The sequence below is a fragment of the Amblyomma americanum genome, chromosome 9 (genome assembly GCF_052857255.1).
Source record: "Amblyomma americanum isolate KBUSLIRL-KWMA chromosome 9, ASM5285725v1, whole genome shotgun sequence".
Taxonomy (NCBI): domain Eukaryota; kingdom Metazoa; phylum Arthropoda; class Arachnida; order Ixodida; family Ixodidae; genus Amblyomma; species Amblyomma americanum.
In genome coordinates, this window is record NC_135505.1 from 39,109,597 (window position 1) to 39,134,218 (window position 24,622).

A 24,622-nucleotide genomic window follows, 5' to 3' on the forward strand; every position below is an offset into this window, starting at 1 on the left:
ACGTTAAAGACATAGAAGCAGATCGGACTTGTGCCGTCGGTCACCATCGGTTACGCGCTAGCCTCCGAGTCATGTAAGTCTGCAGCACTCGACTCAAGCCACTCCTTTGATTCGTTGCAGCAAACGTACACTTCACCTGCTGCGATTACCTCGCACAGCGAGGCCGTGTAAGTGGAGTTCTCCACCCCCCGTCGCCTGACGCCTACGCTCCACGCAGCGCAACCTCCATAGTACGTGTTGTAGAGTCGTTGTCGCCTTGGTGCTTCTTCTTCCACTACACTATGAACAAGACACGCGCCATCCTTCTGCTTGCACAGTGCCGCCGCCAGCCCTTCGTGCATGCACGTGTCAAGTCCCTCGTTCACTGTGTGCACTGCTATGAATTGATGCGGGAAGGCGAAGAAGTAGTTCTTACCAGAACGCTGATTCCAGGGAGGCGCTGCTCCCTTTCACACACCGCGATGGAAGTGGAGGCTCATAAGCCTGCCTTGGAACCCGGTCGGTCGGCAGCGGCCGACCAGAGGAAACGCCTCTACCACCTTAGTGACGCAAGTAGACAGGCCATCGACATGTGCTCGGCGGCTAGTGATGACTCTTCGACGGACGAGTCCTCGTACGAGTCCTCGGGAACAAGGACAAGCGAAGACTGCCTCGACGTGAAGACTGGACCTCATTAAGCACGTCTGCGATCATCAAGACGCGAGGTCCCTCGAAAAGTACCGTCTTGTTTGTGTCTGATATGCCAACTGAAAATTTCAGCCTCCTAAACATGCAAGAAACATCTATTTTCTTAGAAGGTCTCGTCCCTGGGGGGATTAAAGACGTCAGAGTCAACCCCTACAAAAACATCATCGCCATTGACGTCACGGAGCGTAGCGCACTGCAATGTTTGATTGCTGTTAACAAACTCGGCGACATAAGATAAATAAGATAAACTTTATTTTCCATCAAAAAAAAGATGGAGGGAGACGGGGCTAAAAGCTGCAACCGCAGCTTGACTGGTCCCCGCCCCCCTATATGAAAACGACAGGTGGCACTTGACAAACATTTAACAACAAAAAGCATGTCAGAAGAACAGTCGTTTTGACACGACTAAATGAAGAAATGCCTATTGTAACAATACATGACAACAAAACATGAAAAAAAAATAATAATAAAAAATAATAAAAAATCTCAGGAAGGTACATTGAACATGGTTAATTGAACATGGAATTTGAACATGGTTACCGAAAAAGTGATACATCAGATTTCACGACTAACAACAGAACATCTCTATGAATTATACAATATTAATAGCGGTTACATACAGTTTGCGTTTTATTGAAGAAAAATATTCTTAAGCTGCGTAGAATTCAGCGCTAAAATGTCTACATCTTCAGACAAATAGGAGTTTAAGACCGAAGGAATGCGGTGTTTTAGGGTTTGTGCAGCGTAATTTGTTCTGCAGGAGCCAACTTTCCAGTATTCTGGATTTCTTGTGAAGTGACCTGACGAACTTTTAACGGCTAGTTGTGCTAATTTTGTTAGGATTGTGCTATTTTGCCTCCTTTCTCGAATTAATGCGAGACATAGGTTGTACTTGTACATCTCTTTAATGTGTAATAGGCCCAGCTTGTGGAATAATGGCTGTACACTAGAATCATGGGCAGAGTGTGTAATGACTCTAACTGCCTTACTCTGTAGTCTGCTAAGTTTCTGGATACCGGTCATTGTGGTCGTTCCCCACACGAGTATGCAGTAATTTAAGTAAGACAGAAAAAGAGAGTTGTATAGAAGCATCATGACATTTTTCGGTAGAAAATATTTGTTTCTGTGGAGAATCCCAACTACACTCGCGATTTTTGAGGCTATATATTCTGTGTGCTTGTTCCAGGACATTGTTTCTGTAAAAATAACCCCTAGTGTTTTAAATTCGTCAACAACATCTATCTCCGAACCATTCAACTTAAGTCTTAACTCAGACGGAACTAGTCTTGATTTCGCGCGGAAAACGATCGCTTTTGATTTCAGGCTATTAATTATTAGTCCATTGTGTTTTGCCCAATCACTTACTTTAGCTAACACGGAATTTGCAGTGCTAAACAATTCTGTACATTTATCGGAAGCACAAAAAATGCTAGTGTCATCGGCATAGATGACGAACTTAGTCTGCATATCCACGTTCACAATGTCATTTAAGTATCTATTAAATAAAAATGGCCCCAAGATACTTCCTTGCGGGACTCCTGATTTAGTACAAGTCACGCTTGAAGAATAATTATTTAGCTCAACATATTGTACGCGATTTGAGAGGTATGATTTAATTAGCTCAAATGGTAGCCCGCGAACACCGTAATTTTTTAATTTTTCGAGGAGGAGATTTCGGTTGAGGTAGTCAAATGCCTTGGTAAAATCCAGAAATATGCCTACTACATACCTTTTACTATCTATAATGGTTAAAATGTATTCTTTCTGGTCAAGCAAGGCAAGTTGGGTAGATCGAAATTTCCGAAAACCGTACTGGGAATCAGTTATGCTATTCATTTTTTCAAAAAACGTTTCAAAGCGTATTAGAATAAGTTTTTCTAACCCTTTAGAAAACACGGTAAGAATAGAAACTGGGCGATAGTTATTAAGATTGTTATGATCACCTTTCTTGTGTATAGCTCGTACTTTTGCTATTTGCATGTCATTAGGAAAGACTGCAGAGCTTATGCACAAATTAAAAATGTATGACAGTATAGGTGATATAACATCGAGGACATACTTTACGGGCTTGATTTTCACGTCATGGACATCACAACTGGTTGAATTTTTTAGTTGCATCATTGTTAAGTACACTTCATTGGAGGTAACAGGATTCAGGAAAATACTACTAGGATATTCTTTATTGAGGGACTTTGCATGATCATGATTAGGTAATGCTGGTACAGGTAAATTGGCAAAGTGGTCGTTGAATGCATCCGCTAAGGCATGGCCAGATACCGTCGCGCCATTTATCTTTAGCTCGCTAACCGAGCCCGAAATTGATGAACGGCCAAGATCATCATTGAGTTTTCGCCAAGTAGACTTGCAGTCATGCTTGATTGCATTAAAATAGTTTTCAAAATAGGCACTTTTAGCTTTCTTTATTTCTTTATTAAGACAATTTCTATATTGTTTAAATTCTTTCAGCTTAGCCATATCTCGGGTCTGTATAAACCTATAGAACAAGTCATTCTTAACTCTAATTTTACACCATAGGTGATCGTTTATCCAAGGTTTCCTGATCTTCCTAGACACTCTAATAGTTCGGAAAGGAAAATGTTTTCTGTAAAGCTCATTGAACCTATCTGTGAATAAGCAGAAGGAAACATTAGGATCATCTGATTCTAGAACGTGTGACCAGTCCTCCTTATTTAGTTCATCCCGAAATTGGTCTAATTGCGCTGGTAAAATTTGCTGGTAGGTAACTACGCGATTTACTTTTTTTCCCTTTTCTAGAGGCTTCACACATATAAAAATAGGAAGATGATCACTGAGATCGCATACAAGGACACCTGATTTAGTTTTATTGGCTGTGTAATTAGTTAAGAATAAGTCAAGCAGTGTTGATGTGCTGGATGTAATTCGTGTTGCAAGGTAAATGGTGTTTCTTATATTTTGTGCTTCAAGCAACAGCTTAAATTCTTTGATACGACCTGAAGTTGTTTCAAGCATGTTTAGGTTGAAATCTCCCCCGCAAACAAGGCCAAGTTCGCAGTCATTAACGTAAGAGAAAAGGGACTCAAGAAAATCGAAGAAAACTGGCAAGTTTCCTTCGGGGGGTCTATATACCACAACAAGAACCATCTTGTTGCAACGTAAAGACAATACCTCAAAATCTGTTGTTGATTCCGTGAAAGCTGTCAGCAATTCGTATTTTATGTCCTTCCTTATCAGCATGGAAACACCGCCTCCTGCCGTAACTTCGGTTGAGATTACATGCCTGATATTCCGCCGTACAAAGTGCCTCATCTTCGTGCCGATACCATGTTTCTGTCAACATGAGTATATTAAACTGGGTCTTAATTTGACTGAGAAGAACCTCAAGTGGCGTGCTTTTATTTCGAGCAGATTGCATGTTAGCATGAAATATTTTAAAGGACGAGTGAAAGTCTTTGCCTACAGAAGTGTCAAAGTTATTCAGAGAAACATATTGTGTATCCATGGCAGAATCTGAGGGAAACAAAATAAAAGCACTAACGTGGAACTATCGAGGGCCACTTCTTGCAACTTTGTTCAGTTCGTTCAAAGCCTGGATGCGCCATGCACGCTCTCCGTCTCTGCGCCGTAGAAAAATCCTAGCATTTCTGTGCCACACATACTGGAAGTCGTGCTCTTTGGCCCATTTCTTCGCTTCAAAAAGTAGTTCCCGTGAGTGCTTTGTCAAGTTCTCTTGTATGTAAACCTGCGATGAGTGGGTGCTTAAGGCACGCCTCTTCTCAAACCATTCTTCTCGTGTGTCTTGTCTGGCGAAGCGGAGTATAATGCCAGGAACCCTACCGGGCTTTGCCGGAAGGCGGTGAATGGCTACAACTTCATGCTTGGCTAACTCTGGAACATCAATTGTCTCAGCGAGAGCGTTGATTTTGTCAAGCAGATTTTCCTGTTCACTCTCTGCGACTCCGTGAATCTCTAGGTTTTGCTTACGGTTCCTCCATTCAAGGTCATTTAGCTGTTCTTGCATAGTTTGCACTCCCACTGTGTCCTGCTGTTCAAGTTTTTCAACCCTAGCCTTAATTTCCTTGATTTCTGTTTCATGACGTGCTGAGTCCACGAGAATCTGGTCGTACTTGTCAGACATTAATTGCACAGCTTGTTCGATGTTTTCGACTGTGCTCTTCAGGCTCAGAAGGGTTGCAAGTTTTTCCTGTATGTCCACAAGAGCTAGACTAATGTGGGACATTTCGTTAGTCTCATCTGCAGCCTCTGAGGAACTAGCTTTCTTCGATGCACCTCGTGATCGCCCTACTCGGCACGTCTGGCATCGCCATGCCTTTTTTGTCGTTTCCCTCATGCTGTTAAACTTAGCTTCGGCGATACCAGTGCATTTCCCCAAGTGATAGACATAATTGCACTCATTACACTTCAGGTAGCATTCATCCTTGTCTATTTCTGTTGAACATGTCAAACATATCAAATCATCACCCATGTTTACAGCACAAGTTTCTGGCAGCAACAGAGAACACACAAAGTGAACCGCGCAATCGGTACAAGAAAAAGAAGACTGACCTGTAAAAAGTCACAAAATTGCCTTAGCCGGAGTTGTCAGCGTGTCCCCTGTCGCTGCCAAAATGCCCGCAGATGCGTGCCGTGTCTTCTTTATAGTCCGTGTTGCAGGTGGGCGTGGCTCCCGGCAGGCTTCACCACGGCTATGATAAGGTCATTCCGCTTCGTAATCGATGGTCCTCTGATATGGCTTCGCCGACTGCAGCAGGCCACACAGTGCTACGCGCAGGTCAAGCGCTGCCGATGCCAACTGTAAAAAGTCACAAAATTGCCTTAGCCGGAGTTGTCAGCGTGTCCCCTGTCGCTGCCAAAATGCCCGCAGATGCGTGCCGTGTCTTCTTTATAGTCCGTGTTGCAGGTGGGCGTGGCTCCCGGCAGGCTTCACCACGGCTATGATAAGGTCATTCCGCTTCGTAATCGATGGTCCTCTGATATGGCTTCGCCGACTGCAGCAGGCCACACAGTGCTACGCGCAGGTCAAGCGCTGCCGATGCCAACTGTAAAAAGTCACAAAATTGCCTTAGCCGGAGTTGTCAGCGTGTCCGCTGTCGCTCCCATGTCTTCCAAGACAGAGGCACCACAGGCATCATTTACAACGTCGGCATTTCCGCCACTGATCCAGATTTGCCAATTTCAACCACGCCAGCATCCAACAGCATCTCAATAATGGAAGTTCCTTGGAAAACCTCAGTGCATCAAGCTTACATTCAAAAGCGACTGCATATTGTCATATTTGAAAGTTTATTTTCACCACACGGTCCGACATTTCGTGCCCAAAGAAAAAGCATAATAATCGGAAACGTGAGTGGCGTCCGCAAGGACACCATGGTGTGCCCTAGATGCCTCGAGTCACAAAGCGGGGACGTTTGCAGTGCGACTTCCCTAAAGTGCGCCAACTGCCGTGGCTCTCACGATTCCTCCTCGAAAGACTCCCCACGCCTAAAGAACGAACGAGCAGTGCTGAAGAAAATGGTGCAAGACCATTTTACGCACAGAGAGGCCGCTGCTAAAGTGCGACGACGCCGTTTGCATCGTCGAAGGACTTCTAAGAAAGCCTTTACTTTTTGTAGGGATGCCACTAGCACTGTTGCATCTTGTCCTCCTCCTCCACCTGTCATACTAAATCAAGGGATCCCGACAGTTGGTGAAGCCGGACTTGTTGCTTCGCGCGTTACCTGGCCATCACTCCCGAAATCCTGCACGCCTTCTGGGCCAGGAAAGCAATTGTCATCTCGAAGTTCTGCGCCTACTTTTAATCCAGAGAAAATCCAAGATCTTGACTATGACCACAAACTGCAGGTTTTAGCAATGCTAAAGTCCGTCCTGAGTGCCATCCGCGCTGTACTGGCAGGACTGCGCAAGCCAGCAGCACTGAATGCGCTGCAGGTAGTGGGCGCACTAACTCCGGTTCTAGCGGCTCAACAGTAGCAGGAACAACGGATCCCCCAGCACTAACATTTGAAAAGCGGATGAGTCTATTTTTGAATGGAATGCCCGCGGACACCAGTCCAGAATTTCCGATATAGGGCAAATTGTTTACGTAAATAATTCACCCGTCCTTGTCATTTGTGAGCCGAATGTAGCAAAGTTATTGCGACTGTCAGGCTACGAGGCGTTTGCGTCTGCCACGCACCGAGGGAATAGTAAAGTCATCGTCTGCATTCGGCGGGAACTTAACGTATGTGCTCCATCCGGTTCCCCCAACAACGACAATCAGTACGTTTTCCTAACAGTGAAGAGGCGTTACGTTATGTTTACGCCTGAGGGTGCGTATATGTCGCCATCAATTCGATTTGACACCGCACGTTTAAGTGACTTGATGGCGGCTACACCTGGCCCTGCATCATGAGCGACTTGAACGCTCGCCACACCATGTGAGGAGGTGTTAGAATGAACATTAGGGGACGAAAACTTGTGTCCTTCACCTCTGATCGTGACCTTCAGTGTCTAAATGACGGCTCCCAAACCTATATTCGAGGGACAACTTACAGCAGCTGCCTTGACTTGACTTTCGTTTCTCGATGCCTAATCAGCAACGACCGGTGGTTTTCCGATATTGGAACCCGCAGAAGTGACCATATCCCTCATATCTGACCATTACTGGCCTTCCACATGCCCCTCCGCCACACGTATGCGACCCATCGATTGGTCAGTGTTTCCAGCACTTATGGAATATACATGCAGAGAAGGTTCCTCCGCTGGTTTATAAGGAAACTTTTAGGAGGCCACGGAAGACGCGGCGCGGTTATATAACCCCAAACACAAAGTACACGGAATTTGTTATGGAATTGCAGCGCCTGCGATCACTGCGACAGAGGGCAGGGCGTAAATACCTACGCAGAAAGTCGAGCCTTGACCTCAGAGATGCGAGGCGCATGCAAAAAATAAATTCAGGCCTGAATTCAAGTCCTCCAGGCACAACGTTGGAGGTCATGCTGTGAAACGCTTGATCCATGGAAACTTTTGTCGCGCATCTGGAATATCGTTCGTGGCCTTCAAACATGCCCACACCAGCTGCACCCTTTCAAACTTCTCACAGTCTACCAACGAAGTGGCGAGGTCAAGGTAGCTGAGGATTTCTGCGCTATGGTAGCAGGGCCATCCACCCCACCCGCAAAGCTGCACTGCAGCGATGTTCCCGCTTCTCTGGATTCTCGGATGGGCCTTCCCTTCTCCGTGGAGGAACTTGACGCCGCGCTGGCTTATTGCAGACGGTCATCATCGCCGGCATCCGACGGTGTGCCATACTCTTTACTTCCATATCTCAGAGAAAAAGCTAGGCGTGTCCTTCCGTAGTATTGCAACAAATCATGGAATGAGAGCACAGCTCTAGACGAGTGGAAGTCCAGTCGTCTAGTTCCGCTCCTGAAACGAGGGAAACCGCCTCTTGACCTGACATCATACCGTGCAACTGCTCTGGCGATCTGCGTTGGCAAACTACTTGAAAGGATAGAACTTACATGAACTGAGTGGTACCTGGAGCGCTACCGTATTTATATGGTTATACTGTCCGGTTTTAGATGTGGACGCTCTTCATTTGACAACGTGGTCAAGCTGGTGCCATCCGTCCAGCGTCAAAAACTTTTGAGGCGCTTGACTGCCGCATTGCTCCTGGATATAAAGGGCGCATACAAAAATGTAACTAACCATGCTATTTTGTACGCACTTGAAGCTGCCGAGCTTGCTGGTTACGTATTCTGCTGGATACGCAGTTGTTTGTCCAACAGGTCTCTCTTTGTGCACACTGCCTAAGATCTCATTTAATTCACTTTCTGTGGAGACCCGCAGTGTGGAGTGCTTAGCCCAACGTGTTCAACCTTACACATTTCGCGCTTGTCGACATACTACCAATGTCGGCGCAGCTCTCAATATATGCGGACGCAGTTATTTATCCAACAAGTCTCTCTTTGTGCACAGTGAGGATGGCCCAACATCTCAGTTCACTTCCCATGGAGACCCGCAGTGTGGAGTTCTTTGCCCAACGCTGTTCAACCTTACACTTTTCGGGCTTGTCGACGTACTACCAAAGTCGGCGCAACTCTCAATATATGCGGACGACATCTGTATCTGGGCATCCGGAGCTGTGCGTCCACAAGTTCGGCGGAGACTTCAAAACGCGTCAAGAATTCTTGCGGCCTACCTCCACCTGCAAGGCCTACAGTTTTCAACAAAGGGCTCGCACGTTGCATTTACACGCAAGAACATGTCTCATTGTGCCGTCTGCATAAACGGCACAGCAATACCCTACGCAAAGAGCCATCGGTTTCTGGGAGTAATCATCGGCCGATATCAATCATGGACCCCATATTTCCTACATACAAAAGATACATATAGCGTTTGCTCACGTTCTCACCTTTCTTAGGACAAAATCGTGAGGAGCGTCATTGCGGTCGATGATGCAGCTCTACTAATCTTTATTCATGGCATTTCTTCGCTGCAGCCTCCCTGCACTTGGAAACATTCTAAAAACAAACCTACGAAGTCTGCAAAGCGTTGAAGTTCAAGCTTTCCGGACTTGCCTAGGATTGCTGAAATGTGCCTCCACGGCCGCATCTGTCCTCATCGCTCAGGAGCATCCAATCCCTACCTAACTGACAGTTCACACGCTGAGGGCACATTTTCGACACACCTCCCGGGTCCCCTGTCAGCATCTTGCCAGTCTTCCTATTACCAGGCTGCGCGCATCGTTTACAAGCCTCATTGATGCACATCGCGCCATTCTGCCGTCCCACTTTACACCTGCCTATAGATCTTCCTCGCCACTTTGCAGCCTGCACAATCTCCGTCTGCTTCTTTCAATACCTGGAATCGGGAAGAAGATCGACTTATCGCCGATAGAACTACAGGAAGTCCCTCTTGAATATTTCCGTGAGCACCATGCAAACCGGGTGCACTTCCACACCAGCGGCTCAGTGAACCCCATCAGTTCTTCGGGCTCCGTGCTCATCCCCGCAAGGGCTAAAGAAATCAGTGTTAGGATACCTCACCAGACTTCTTCGGCAGATACAGAGCTCACCACTCTTCGTGTCTCCATTGACATTAATCAGCAGTGCCTTCTTCAATAGTAGTCTATTTTCACCGATTCTAAAGCTGCCCTCCAAGGCTTACAAGCTGCTCTTCGCCGTGGAGTCCATTAACAACTGGTCGCGGAAACCCGTTAACAAGATCACTCTGCCATAAATAAAGGGCACGACATTATCTACCAACGGCTACCGGGGCACAGCGGCAGAGCAGGCAATCACCGCGCGGATGAGGTCGCGCGAACTGCTTTCCACTGAAACATATTGACTAGCGCAAACACAGACAGGGACCAAAGTAAGAGTAAGAGACAGGACACACGCTAGTGTCAACTAGCCCAAATGAAAGCCTTAGCATTTACTATTTCTCGTACAATGGGCCCTGTCCTTCCCTCTGTTTTGTGTCAAAATCTTTCGTTTACCTACGTAAACCTGATTGCTCCTAGCACATTCCGTGCTAGGGTGATGACTAAAACTAGCGTGTGTCCTGTCTCTTACTCTTATTTGGTCCTGTCTGTGTTTGCGCTAGTCAATATGTTTCACTGCTACAACCAACTAGCCCAAATAAAAGCCTTAGCTGCTCTCCACGACGGCGATTTTGTGTCGATCCCCATTTCGAGATCAGACGCAGCGGGCAGGCTTCACGCACTTGCGCCTGACATCACGCTTGCCGCGTGGAATTGCGGAAAATTTTCCTATTCATGTTTAAAATCTCTGGACCCAGATCTAAAGCTCCGGCTTCCATCCGGCCTACCACGACGTGAAGAAACTTTACCGTGTCGCCTGCGGCTTGCTGTAGCCTTCACCGACCATTACTCTTTCTTAACCGGTATGGCAGATAGCCCTGCATGTGCTATCTGCGGGTATGGCGACACTATATCCCACATTTTTTGCGACTTCCATGCCTACAGCGCCGAAATGCAGCCTCTGTGCCGTACGCTGGATCCGCGCCCACTGACGGGAATGAAGATTCTCAGCCACTGGCCGCGGCTATCGTATGCGGGGAAGACCTCCAAGGCATTGCTCCAGTTACTGCAAACTTCTGGCCTTTACGGTAGGCTGTGACTTTAGGGAACGCTTACTTTTCATTATGACTGCAATTTTCTGCTACTCTCTTTTCTCTTTCATTTTTTTATCCCCGCACCTCTTTCCCCCAGTGTAGGGTAGCAAACCAATTATTCTTCCGGTTAACCTCCCTGCCTTCCCTCTTCTTCCTCCTCCTCCTGCTATTAATACGCGGTTAATCTCCCTGCCTTCCCTCTTCCTTCTCCTCGTCCTGCTATGAATTCCCTCCACGGCACGTGCCCCGTCCGCTACAAGCACAGCGTCACCCACTGCTCACCGCGTCATTCTCTCCACGCAGCGGGATGGTCGCCGTTCTATTCGCATGCCGGAAGGAAAGTTCGCTGCAGGAAGACTCCCTACGACTAACCTTCATCGACGTCACATGGGCCGACGATACCCACGTACCTCTGCAACGCCTACCCTGCTACATTCACTTCAGCCTTCGGCCGATGGCCACCGTACCATGTAACACAGTCTGATCAAACCAAATACCCGCCGTCGATCCATCCGGCACAAGCAGCTTACATCTTACTGTGACCTGGCACGGACTTCACCTGTACATATGTGTACAGGATCCTGTTTCTAGTTTTACAGATTCTTTTGTTTGGCAGTTTATTTGCTTTGTTTCTTCGTTCTCCACAAGTCTGGGAGGGGGGGCTCTCTCGCGCCACCACGTGGACTCGAGCTTCGAATAAGGAGAGGTGGCAGTCACGCGCCGGGTGAAACGCCGAAGCCACAGCGGCAGAGCGGACGTGTTGTTCGCCCGCCGTCGCCGCTAATAACTTCTCTAGCCATGTGGCAAAAATGTGCGGCCGCGTCTAGCCTTCACAGAGTCAAGTGAAAGTTAACACGAATTTTAAAGAAAGTTATTTTTGTGAGAGAATTGTTCTCCCGAGACTAAAGAAGACTTCCGCTGTATGGAATCCGATTTGCTGCAACTTTTAGCAAGTCATCCGAAATGTGCATAAACAGTTGGTGAGAAGTGCCATGGACCGTGTGGGCTGCTTTTCGGCTCGCCTAGACGATTAAACGACTGCCCTGCATGTTCAGGGAGTAAACAATTTGCCAATTGGAGCGCACTCGCAGGACCTTGTCTTGCTCTCCAAATGCTTGCATGGACGCACTGACTGCGTGCTGCTAGTATCTCTGATTAAGCTTCCGGTGCCTCGTCGGTCCGTGTGACAGAGGCGTGTGTTTCACGTCTCCCCATTCAATTGAATGAATGAATGAATGAATGAATGAATGAATGAATGAATGAATGAATGAATGAATGAGCTGTTTAGTTAGAAAGGGAGGCTCGAGGCCGTTTCTTGGGGAATTGAGTTGTTAAGGAAGGAAAGAGTAAGGGTCTTTTGATTCATGAAGGGACGGCATGGGTGCTCTAGCCACACTTTACACTGGTTTGTAGAGGCCACTTAGCATATATGCCAAAGCCGTTCGCTCCGGCTCTGGTCAATGCACGAAATTCCTCGCCATCGGTGGGAAAACCATGCTTGGCGACGAGGTCGTCGCGTCCCTTGAGGAACACTGAACGATGCCAAACTAGGTGGTACAGCTCAGCACGACACATACAGCCACAGTACGGGCACTTCACAACGTTAATATTGCTCATTTAATGCCAGCGAGGTCCGGCAAGCCATTTACGGATGATGTTTGGCTTGTAGGCGGCGTTGGCGTTGGTATTATTACTGAAAATCTGCTCATGCCGTGTGAGAGCAGCTGAGGTGTCGAGGCAACCTGGTGGTGTAACGGTCGTAAGTCGTAAGTAAGACGGCTCCTCTGTTTGTCACGCTCAAGTCTGCACGTTACGACAGCCAAGTTGTTGGACATATCAGCAGGGTCGTCGGTAACGGCGGGGTATTCCAGCGGAGGAAGGAACGAGACACTCTCCCGAGCCGTGTTGTGAGCGGACTGGTTCCCGACATCATCGCCCGTGTGTTCAGGGATCCACGCAAGGCGGTTGCGCACGTTGCGTTTTGAGATGGTTCTGATTACATAAGTAATCTGTGCAAATGGGTGGGTCGAGAATGGTTTGTGGAGCTCGCGTACAGCTTCATGTGAATAAGAGAGTATTCGGATTTTCTGCGACATGTCAGTTTGTAGTAATTTAATACCGATCAGAAAGTTTTTCACCTGCAGTAGAGCGCCCTACATAGCTAGCAGCTTTCCTTCCTTAATGCACCCATCGGGTGGCACGAATAGATGGCAGCCGTTGAAATGGAGATTCTCACGTCTGCGCCATGCCATTGATATGGCGCCGGCGTTCAGGGATGCATCTACGTATATGTCCTCCTCATCTTGTTCTCTCTCAGCGGCCGTGCGTCGAGCTAAATGGAGCCGTACCGCCATACATGCTCTGAGTGGAGCCGTACGTCTCTAGCTGCCGAGGTGTGGACGAAGCCAGGCTGGAGCCGGCCGGCCTTCATAATCCACTGGGGCCGAAAGTTTCCGGTCCCAGCGTTCCAAAGCGCGTCCCTATTTCGGGCAAGTTCTGCCTGTTTCTTGCCGAGAAACAGCTCCCTGAAAGATTTTGTGTATAGGAGGAATGGCCACCGCTTCCTCTAGAGCCGCGATGCGCGTATGTCGTGATAGACCTGTTATGGTGCGTAACGTGGCCCTGTGAAGACGAGCTAGGTCTTCGTGAATTTTCGTGGTTAGTTCGTACGAGGGGGCGCCGTAGAGAATCTTGCCAACTGCTTCCGCGCAAACCACCGTCTGACAAGCCTCCTGCCTTGCACCACCGTACTTGTTTGACATACGAGCTATGAGATGTAGGGTACTCTTCCAGTTGCTCCTGAGGAGTTTGGTCCAAGTACGAGGACTGTTAAAGCTGCTGACGGGCACACCAAGAAGCTTGAGGGATCCGTTGTGAGATGCGAGCCCCTGGCCTGCCATGAGCAGATGCAACTATTGGGACGGATTAGTACGAGTCATGCCATCAATGCTGAGAAATTCAGTCTTGTCAGGTGCCAGTTCAAGGCCCAGCACTGCTAGTGAGGTCTCCAGGCTATGCACCGCTGCCTGCAGCTCGGCTTGCATGTGATCAGCGGGCTCAAAATCATTGGCCTCGACCCACGCTGTTACGTCGCCCGCGTATATCGCGAATCTTCCTGCACTGTCTTGTTCTAGGCGTCTTGCTGCCTTCGTTATCGCCAAGTTAAACAATAAAGGGCCGAAGATTGAGCCCTGAGGAACTCCCCTGTCGACGTAGTATGTGCGAGGGGTCCATTCTTGGGTACCACAGTCGATACGTACAGGTCTGCTCTGGAGAAAGTTCCGTATCCGGTTCAGCGCCCGTTGACTGGGGTAGGCCTGGGCAAGTTCGACAAAGATGACGTTTTGATCGACGTTGTCAAAAGCTTTTCTCATGTAGACGGCGAGGACGTATTCAGGCACGATGTGTCGGGAAGTTAGATTAATGACTCGCCGAAGCAGCCATAAGCAATCTTGTGTACTAAAATTGGGGCGAGAGCCAGTTTGGACAATGTGGTACCAGGTTGTGGCGTATTCCAGGTAAGATTCAATTCTTTTGTTGATTAGTAGCTCAATCAATTTGCAGATGGTGGAAGTGAAAGCAAATGGTGTGAGGTAGGAAATTATAGAAGAATCTTTTCCAGGCATTGGTTTGGGATTAAATATTCTTAGCTTGAGCTGCTCCGGCACATCCCCTGTCTCCCATGAGCTATTTACCCCATTCAAATAAAGTTCTGCATTGTGCCTTGTCAGCTGACAAGGCTGGTGCCTTGTCAAAGCTGGTGCCTTGTCAGCTGGTGTCTGGTGCCTTGTCAAAGCTGGTGCCTTGTCAGCTGACAAGGCAACAGCTGAAGAGAGAAGATGCTGCCTTCTTGAGAGTGTTGGAAGCTTGCAAAAGAATTTTAGCAACAAGTCTGACAGCTCCAAAGTGCTAGATGAAGTGGCCGGTTATTTTAGTGAGCACGATCTCGCTCTTGTTCAGTCGGACAAGGAGGGGGGTTTACAGTATTGCCGCAGACTCTTTTCGAGGAAAAAGCATCAAACGCAGTGACCAAGAACTTCCATGCTGTCAATCAGAAGCCATCTAAGTTCAAGAGCAAGGCAATTGCTCTTTTAGATGGACTGAACCTGCAGATGCTGAAAAAGCAGGTCTTGGTTAGCAAGTCTGATGTCCTGAATATCTTTTTTACGGCAAAGACCCATAAGAATGCCTGTCCGTTCAGGGCGATTGTTACAGAGAGAGGAAGTTGGCAGGGCGAAGTCCGCAGGTTTCTGCAAACCCATCTTAAAAACCTAAAGCCTGAAGACCCTTTCAAGATTGACGGATCTCATCATTTGGTCGAATTGCTATAAACAGCCGTCCCTGGTGCTAATTGTGTGGTGTCCGTTGATGTCGAAGAGTTATTTTATTCTGTTCCGCATGGAGAACTTTTTAGCGTTGTAAGGGAGCTCATAGAAGCTGGTGACGTGGTTGACTTCCAGAACTCCTGTGGTGTGTCTGTGGATTCCTTCTTGGAGCTGGTCAGGTTCTATTTAACTTCAACCATTGTCTCTTTTGATGGTAAACACTATGATCAAAAGAAAGGAATCTGTATTGGTTCCAGCGTTGCCCCACTGTTGTGCGAAATCTTTCTGGCCAATTTAGATCGAGTGCTGAAACGCAAGTTGACCCATGCCTTCATTTCTAGCGTTTTTAGATACGTGGATAATTTTCTTCTCCTTTTAAAGCTTTCACCTAATGATGTACTAGTTGACGTAGCGGATGAGCTTTTGGCTGTGTTCTTTGGATGTTCACATTCTCTAAATTTTAACCTTGATCTTCCGCAAGATGGATATATCCAGTTTTTAGATTTAAAATTCGATTTTATTCAACATGGTCATGTATTCTGGGCTTTTCAACCGAGATCTAAGAAAGCTTTATTGCCGTTCGACTCATCCCATTCAAAGCTCGTTAAACGGGCCTTGGCTTCTTCTTGTTTTAGGTCTGCGCTTTTGAAATCATGCCACCACAAAGTGCAGCTCAGTTTTCTCCTTCTACTTGAGCGACTCGAAAAGGCGGGTTTTCCAAGCTCCCTTTTAAGATCTGTGGCCGAATCGCTGCTCAAAAAGCTTCGCCAGATGGCAAAAGAAGACAACTTTTCCCATGAGCCACCTAGTCGAAATAAGTGTGTTGTCTTACCATATCTTCACAGTATTTCCCGCAATCTTAAGAAGATCTCAGGCAGATATGGCGTTGACGTGGTCACGTCTGCGCCCTGCAAGCTCTCAAAACTTTTTAATTCGGTGAAGAAGCAGACTTCAACGCATGCAGTTTGCGGCATGAGGCATTCGAAAAAATACGTCTCATACGCGACGGGGGTGTTTTATAAGATTCCCCTCAGCTGTGGTCGATTTTATATCGGACACACTGGCAGATGTTTAAACATTCGTCTGCAAGAGCATGCGCACTCCTTGAGTAGGCCCGGAGAACCTGCCCTGCCCGTTCATTGTCGCAGTTGTTAGGGCTGCTATCCTAAGCTTAATTGTACAGAGATAATAGGAAGAAGAAAGGGGCAGTCGGAAAGGGAAATTGTCGAAACTGTTGCCATCCGGGAATCGGAGCCAGATAAGTGTGTCAGCACGCCTTCTGTGTCTATTTTTCAGAAAGAGTTAGCAATTTTGTCAGCGTTTCACTAGGTTGTTTTTTGCTTGGTTTTGCGCAGGTAAGTTGTATCATTCTTGCTCGGTTTCATTCCTTTCGCCGCACTGAATGTTTTCGTCATGGTTGCCATTGAATTGTTTCTACATGCTTCATCTTTTTATAATTTATGATTGCTTTCCAGATTACACGCGTGACCGATCCTTATAAGCTCAGCTGTGTTTCAATAAATGCTCAGTTGTCAGTACCGCCCAGTGTTGTCGCCTGCCTCAGTCCCGTCCTGTTTTGCGGTTTTTCTCTTCACGATGTCATACCAACTGGCCTGCACCAAAGTCCTTCTAAGGCAGCCCATATACTGAGCATATATATATATATATATATATATATATATATATATATATATATATATATATATATATATATATATATATATATATATATATATATATATATATATATATATATATATGCCCGCACTTCACCCATGCGCCCATGCTCCATCGCTGTGGTACCCATGCAGCCCTTTTACATGTAATGTAGGATATGCGGCCAGGCTAATGTAAGTGGAACTACATGTCCATAAGTGTCGCCGGGCAAAGATCGCTAACATTACGCGTGATGTTTCTGCACTGCAAACTCCAGACTGATCAACGGAGGACTTACGAAGCCTACAGGCAGAAATATACTCCTTTTTCCACACACAGTGTCGTCAGAGTGATGCACGGCAAGCCCCCATCGCGGTTGCCCGCAATTCACCGTCGTATAGCTCAGGTTCATGCAGACACATTTTGCCAATGCATAATCCACACTTAGCCCTTATCTACCAGATATGTAGGCGGGGAAGATATGGCAGTGGCTCATATATGCCCATGCGCCGCCCACGTATTCTCTGCGCAGTGCCTTTGTAGGCTGTAGATGGGAATATTGTATGTTTGCCCACAGGCAGCTAGCCTCCTTGGATCCTTGAGGGTGCTGCAGGGGCCGCCCCTATTGGGTATGCCCGCACTTCACCATCATGTAACCCCATATTTTACGCACACGAACTGCATGCAGCCCATGCTTAGCCCTTTCATACCCAGGTTAGGATACAGGCGGAGAAGATGCGGGAATGACAAATACGCCCACCCCTAGCCCATGCGGGACAAACGTAGGTGTTGCTCAGACAGCTCAAACTGCAGGCCTACAACACTTCGCCACCGTGAAGCCCAAAGTTCAGCCCCTGTATTTTCCACACAGGACCCATGTAGGCCGAAGGTGGGAATACTATCTCTCTGCCCACACAAAACCACCGTGGCTCTCTCAAGGTGCTGTACGGGCAACGCCAAGAGGGGCTGCCCACACTTCGCCATAATAGAGCCCGCACTGTTGCCCGCATGTATCTGTGGTGAGACCCAGGTGGGCTGGCCGCTCTCTTTAAGCCCATGCGTAGCTGACGAGGGGCCCACTCAGGCATAAAATGGGCAGCCCAAACTTTTTTGCCAGCACTGCGCCCACGAGGGACCCATGTAGGTCTATGTAGTTTATGTAGTTCCATGTAGTCCTCATTGCCCATGTCGGACCCGCATGGGCCCACCACCTTGTGCTACAGGGGGTGTTTCTGTTAGATCTGCATGAAATGTTTGTTCAGAGTTTCAATAACTTATTGGCCACCGCGTTGTTATAGGAACACAGCTAATGTCCTTTAAAAGAAACGCTGTAATGACTTGCTTTAGAAACTCCTTGGAGAGTCTGTTTAGAAACCGTTTTGAGTACACTCGTTCTAATGTAATTTGCTCCTTTTGAATGTATAGAATTTGGGTACAGCGTTTCAGTAACTAATTGGCCACCGCATGGTTATAGGAATACGGCTAGTGTCCTTTAAAAGAAATGCTCTAATGACTTGCTTTAGGAACTCCTTGAGAAGTTGTTTACAAACCCTTTTGAGTGCACTGATTTCATTAAAATATGCTGCTTTTGAATGTGTATAGAATTTGGGTACAGTGTTTCCATAACTAATTGACCACCGCATTGTTATAGGGACACGGCTAATGTCTTTTATAAGAAACACCTTAACAACTCTATTTTGAAACTAGTTAAAGGAATTTTATATAAATCCGTTTGAATGTAATATTTTTATTGCAATGTGATCTATTTGTTTCTGTATCAGATTTGAGCAATGAGTTCCAATAACTAAATGGCCGCCACATTACTACAGAGCTCAGCTAGTCGCTTTCAAGAGACGCACTGTAATGACTCTTTTCGGAAAGCTCTTCGGGTGTTATTTAGGAAAGCTTTTTCACGCTCTTTTTCTGGCAGCGTGTTGCTTTTGAATGTGCAAACAATTTTGTAAGTCATTCAGCCACAGCATTGCTATGGAATGGGGTTACGCATTGATATCTATTTCCTGGTGGGAAGGAAAACAGCCAAAAAGTGCATGATGTAACAACTGTTAATGCTGTAAGCATGCCAGAAATACACAGCAACCGCACACCATATGCAACAAGTAACTTTATTTCACTTAGCATGTTTTGCAGTAGCTTATGAATAAATCTTTGCAGCCCCTAGAGAGCCTTACTAATTTGCAGCAATTATGAAGAAAATTGGCTGGAGGTGTGGCATGTGAGCAGTATCAGCACATTTTATTTGGGAACTTGTAATTTTAGATTAAGATTAGTTTACACTCCACATGTGCAACAAAGATCACATCTGAAAGAGAGCATGTTTTAAAGAAAAAACAGCGGAGTACCGACCCAAATACTGCCTAGTCTTCCCCCTTGAATACCTGTTAGTATGAGCCTGCCTTAATTTTGATACTTTTATGCCCAACATAAGATGCAAAATGCTAGTTGGAGCCACTGCAAAAGGCTAGCTGCATGTTCATTCTACGCGCATTAAGTTAAAAAGCACTATGTGCATATATGTAATATTCTGAAAGGATATCATTTAAAGCTGTCCAAGGACCGTGAGCATAATTAAAAAGTGAACATGATCAAGGGATAAAAATTGTTTTGTAGAGCAAATGCGAGATCCGTGAAGTCCTAAACTGACCTGTTAATGAAAGAATATAGACACTTAATTTTGGTGGCATGTTTTCTTCTCTACAATGATGCAGAAGACACTGCTATGCATGAATCACCAGGTGTTATAATTTGTAAGTGTATTTTTCTGTCACGCTGTTTCTGTTTCAACAGCTGAACAATGGGTGTGACGCTAAACTGCTTATAGGTCACGTGAGGAATAAAAAAACATTATATCGCTGACATTCGTCGTCATTCCAGCTGTTGAGACCAGCTGCCTTTAGCATCACAGCGAATTAAAAACACAAAGAAGCGATTATGTCGCAGTTTCTTCATGTCTCCCGTGACCTATAAGCATACTTTGATGTCACAGTCATCTTTCCGCTGTAGAGACCGAAACAGCGTGAGAAAGAAATTGTATTATAAATTATTAGCGGTCATACCAGAATACCACATGATATTACAGATGGAATTATTGTACCTATGTATAATAATGCCTTATGCATCATTGCAAAGCAGAAAACAACCCCGCAAACCTTAATTTTCTGTACTCCATTAAACAGCAGGCATAAGAGCAAGACACAAAATTCAAGAATAAGCAAAAGAAAGAGTACAATATTCATTTCTACTCTACATGACTAAAATTATCTCATGAGAATGCAAATTTCAAGGAGTACTTAATATCTGATACTGAGCAGGAATGAGCCAGTTAACCATCACGCAGATTACTCTTTATAAAAGGGTGTGCATTGGTTGGCATTTCAGTTCTGACCGGTTTGCACTGCCTGCTATTAACCACAAGAAACTGTACACTCTAATCCGTCACTCTGCCCAACAAAAGGACTGGTTTCTTTTATTACACATATATGTCACTTGTCTTTTCCTGTGATGCTTTCAATGTACAGCTTCGTCCACCCATAGGGAATAGAGAGCGGTCAGAATAGGATGCTTTAGAGTAGGCTGTTCGACAATCCATGTTAGGTGACAACGTAAGCTGTGAATGTCATCTGTTACAGCCCCTTTTCTTCACTCAACTGCTGCTGCCAACATGCAAATAATTTTACACCCATGCACATGCTTTCCCGAGCTGTGATCAAGTGTTGCCTGGATTCACATGAGGCAGGTTGCTTCTAACAATCTAAGAGATCATCAGAAGCATGCTGCCAAATTCATTTCTCAAGGAAGGTATGATGTGCTGTAGTAATTAAGTGAACAAAAAAATTAGACAACGCATATCTGGTTTAGAGGAGAAAACCAATCTGTTTCATGTTCGTTGCATTCTTTTATAGTAAGGAGAATAAACGCGCTGGGATATTAAAAACCAACTCAAAGCACGCACTTGACACATGCAAACGCTTGATTTGAGATTTGTCTTTCTAACCATGCTGGTGTAGACCTATTTAGTTTGTAATTCAGATCTTTTCATAAATTGCATTATTCTGAAAATAAAAAATGGCCATAGGAGACAGTTCATGCCGGCATAAAGCGAAGTGAAATATATCAATTGCATAGACACCAGTATTTTTATTATAAATTGTTCTGATGACTTTCAGTAAACCGACGGTGTGACCTGGTTGGCAGTTTATGAGGTGCGTCGTTCTTGTCTGTGCAGATACGAGGAGGTATCAGGTAGGCGCTACCCATGCTTGCCAGTCTGAAGTACCGAGATGTCTGCGTATAGGTCAAAGAAAAAAAATCTGTCAGTGAGACCGAGCACGCAACTGCTTTCACACTAATGCAAACAAAAGCAACAATCAAATTAGTATGTTTAAGATGTAGCATTCTGGTCATCCAGCTTTGAAAAGATTGCTAGCAGCGCAATACAGAATGTACGACTCCAAATTACATTCATTGTGCCCTTAGAAAAGTACTGTAAACACCAGCCAGCTCTGACTGATGCCCCTGCCATATTGAACTATTTCGTGACAATGAATAACACTATTGCATTAGCCTGTGACAATACTCTTCTGATACATAAAGTATTTATTGCCGCTATATAGCATGACATTCAAAATCACTTATTTTAAGAGAATTAATTCACCTACTGGTGTTTTATAAGTGACCGGTTAATTGCGTAAGAAAATTATGGCCAGTGAGAACTGTGAGAGCAGCTGTCACTTAACCTCAATACCTAATAGGCAGCACAGAGCATCTACATCTGGGTCTCTCAGACTGGTGCCTCAAACACAGTAATTGCACTTACTAAATATCTGACAAGAAAGTGATGCCGTCGACCCCCTTTGTTTAGGAGGAGAGCATTTCAACAATTCATAAATGCTGCTCCATTTAGAAAATTCGCTTTCCTGCTTCAATAACGCTGAATTAATACTCCTTAAATAGTTGTAAAAAGATAGTAGGTGTATGATTAATGGCAAATTACTTTTCAAACTGCTAACCCGTATAATCCTTTAACTGCATTTAAATCACTCCATTCAGTTACAGGCATATTAAAAACTTACGATATCCTAGCGCTCTCGTAGTGAGATCAATAAAGCATTGTTTCAGTTGCTGCAGAAAAGCAATGAAATTAAAGCCAGGTGAATGAATCAGCGCCAATACCACAGATATGACAAAACACAATGTAAAATAGTAAGCTTTTTACAGCACGACACTACAGCGCGGGTGGAAGCTCCAATTGCACATCTCGGCGAAATTTAAGTGTTAGTACTTGTCTCATTCAAGAACTCTGGCGAAACTGCACGTGTCACCATTGAACACAAAGTGCTTTAAAGTAAAACTATTTAAAAGCACACTCGAAAAAAAAACATTATGCGCAGTTTGCAATGGCACAGCTCGATGTGCGCAATTACAAAAACGAAAGCGTTCCCTGCACAGTGCAGCGACACGTTGGAAGGTGTAAACGTGTGTCACTATTTTTTTCTTTATAGAGGTTCATTACTGGAGCAATTCGAAGTGCGCTTAAAATGCCAAAAATTAAAACCAATCATCCAAATCTAGTGCCCACAAAATGCTTAATGCTCTGTGTGAGCGAACAACACCCCAAAGGAATTCAGAAAAGTCATTTTTGTGGCGAAAGTCATCGGCAATATTTCTTGTACATTTGGCGAGCGCAACTAAGACAGCTGTAGCTACATCGTCATTTCACTTCCAGGCACAGAAGGGCTGCCCGCTCTGCCCGTTTTAATGTGTAATATCAAGGCTATGTTTTGTTGAGCTTGGAATTATACCCCGTACACACATGCACACATACAAACACAAGCACGAAAAACTAAACGCCAAAAACCACCGCCACTGAGTAGCATACGTCGTTCTAACAGAGTGCTTTCCCCGCGTTGGTCCCATTCATCCCAATTGTGAGGGCAAATATACCATTAAACCAAAAACATGCAACTATACTACATATCGCAACTTCTTCGCTGCGGAGAAGTTATAGGCGCGAAACGACGGTTTCCATGGCCATGTGGCTGGCTAGCGGTCACGTGAAAACAGCGCACTCGGGGAAGCCGTTGCGTCGAACTCGAACTTCTACTGCACTCCGAAGAAGTTGTCAGAGAACCCCCGCTAGCATTTACAGCACTTCACGCACCCAACCAAAACATTTTGAAAGAAAATTTCAAGGGCACTACTCACATTCTTAAGCAATCCTGCCATGTCGTTCTTTCTTCTGCTTAGTTGCCGGCGTTGTCACGACGTGGTGCAAGGCGCAATAAGTCTTCCGATACCTTCAGAACAACTTCAGGCGCTTGACAAGATCTTTCGAAGCGCACATGTCGCACACCATATTTTTAACACATTCAGAAAACCACAGCACGAAAAAACCACGCAAGGCGCAACATGAAACGTAACGTTACTAGACAAAACGCCCGAAATGCAACCCAGCAACCAACAGAACATGGCGCCTCATCCTGCCGCAGCTATCGACGTTGGGGATTGAACTTGATTGGCTTCGACTAGCTTTTTTTGCCGTGGCACCTGGCGGGAGCTTCGGATTCCTTCGGAGCAGATTACTCCAGGGAGCGAAAATTCCTGTTGCGCGGCAGGGCTCATATTTTGGAGCAGTGCTGGCGTACCATTGTGCCTCTTTCCTATAGCGGCCGCCAGTCTCAACTACATATTTCCTGCGCTGGAAAGGAATGTGCTGGGTGTGTTCATTATAAGCCGCTCCACAATAGCTTCTCGTGCTTGCTTGAGGAAATTGTCAGTGTTGGCTTCGCGTCTAGCCACAGATGTGCTTGACAAGCCTGTGGGCATTCCTGTCACACAGTACTTTGGCAGCGATGTACTTAATGTGCTTGATAACTACACAATAAGTCTTGAAAACGAGACTACAAGTTCTCGCTTGGGGCCGGGACGTGCTGGGACGACGCGGGAATTTCCGTGGGCATGGCCCTTAATTTGCAAAACTCTCAAAGTCAGCTTCTCTTTAGAGCGGAAGGAATCTTTACCATTCAGGCCAAACCTGTTTTAGGGGCAGATCGGGTGCAGCTGTGGAGAAATGTATTGTCAAAAAATGTTGTGCGCTTTCGTGCACGCGCTTCTGGCTTGTGTTGTTGCGGCAATAAAGGTATTAGGCGAAGCTCTGCCAAGATATTTATGCGCAGTTGACACGCACCCTCAACCCGCTGCAATCGCGACGGAATCGTTACACGAAGCTTTGCCAGTCCTCAGCGCTGCACCGAACTCCTGCCCCTAGGACGGCCCGCGAAGCCGTGGTAGAAGTGTTTTTGCTATGCAGAAAACGTGACTTACGAAGCTTTGGAACTGTTCTGCTAATACTGCGCCGAATTATTGTCCTGCAGTGCGTCATGTGCTTGGTCGACAAACACCGTTCTTGGTAGAACACGTGCGTAATGTTTATGCTATACACAGGACGTTACGGGAAAAATTAAGGCCCATTTTATCGCCGAAGGAGCAATAGGAAATAACTTATGCCGACACAAATCAACACGCGCTCGTAAAATGGTGAATGCAGTAACTTCGGCGGTGAACAAGTCTACCCCTATTTGCGCTCAATAGTCAGTAGTGAGAGCTGATAATATTTCGCCGTCCATCGAGGAAAAATATTCGTTTACAGATATTTATATGCTTTGTTTATCCTGTTTCCGGAGATTTCAAGCAATCGGAATGGCAATGAGGTTGCTTTTTACTCAATAAAGGAAACGAATACATGTATGAGCCGCTGAGTCCTGCCGAATTCTTTCTGAGGCCAGTGGTTGGTTCAGCGGTGCCTTTTTAAAATGTAA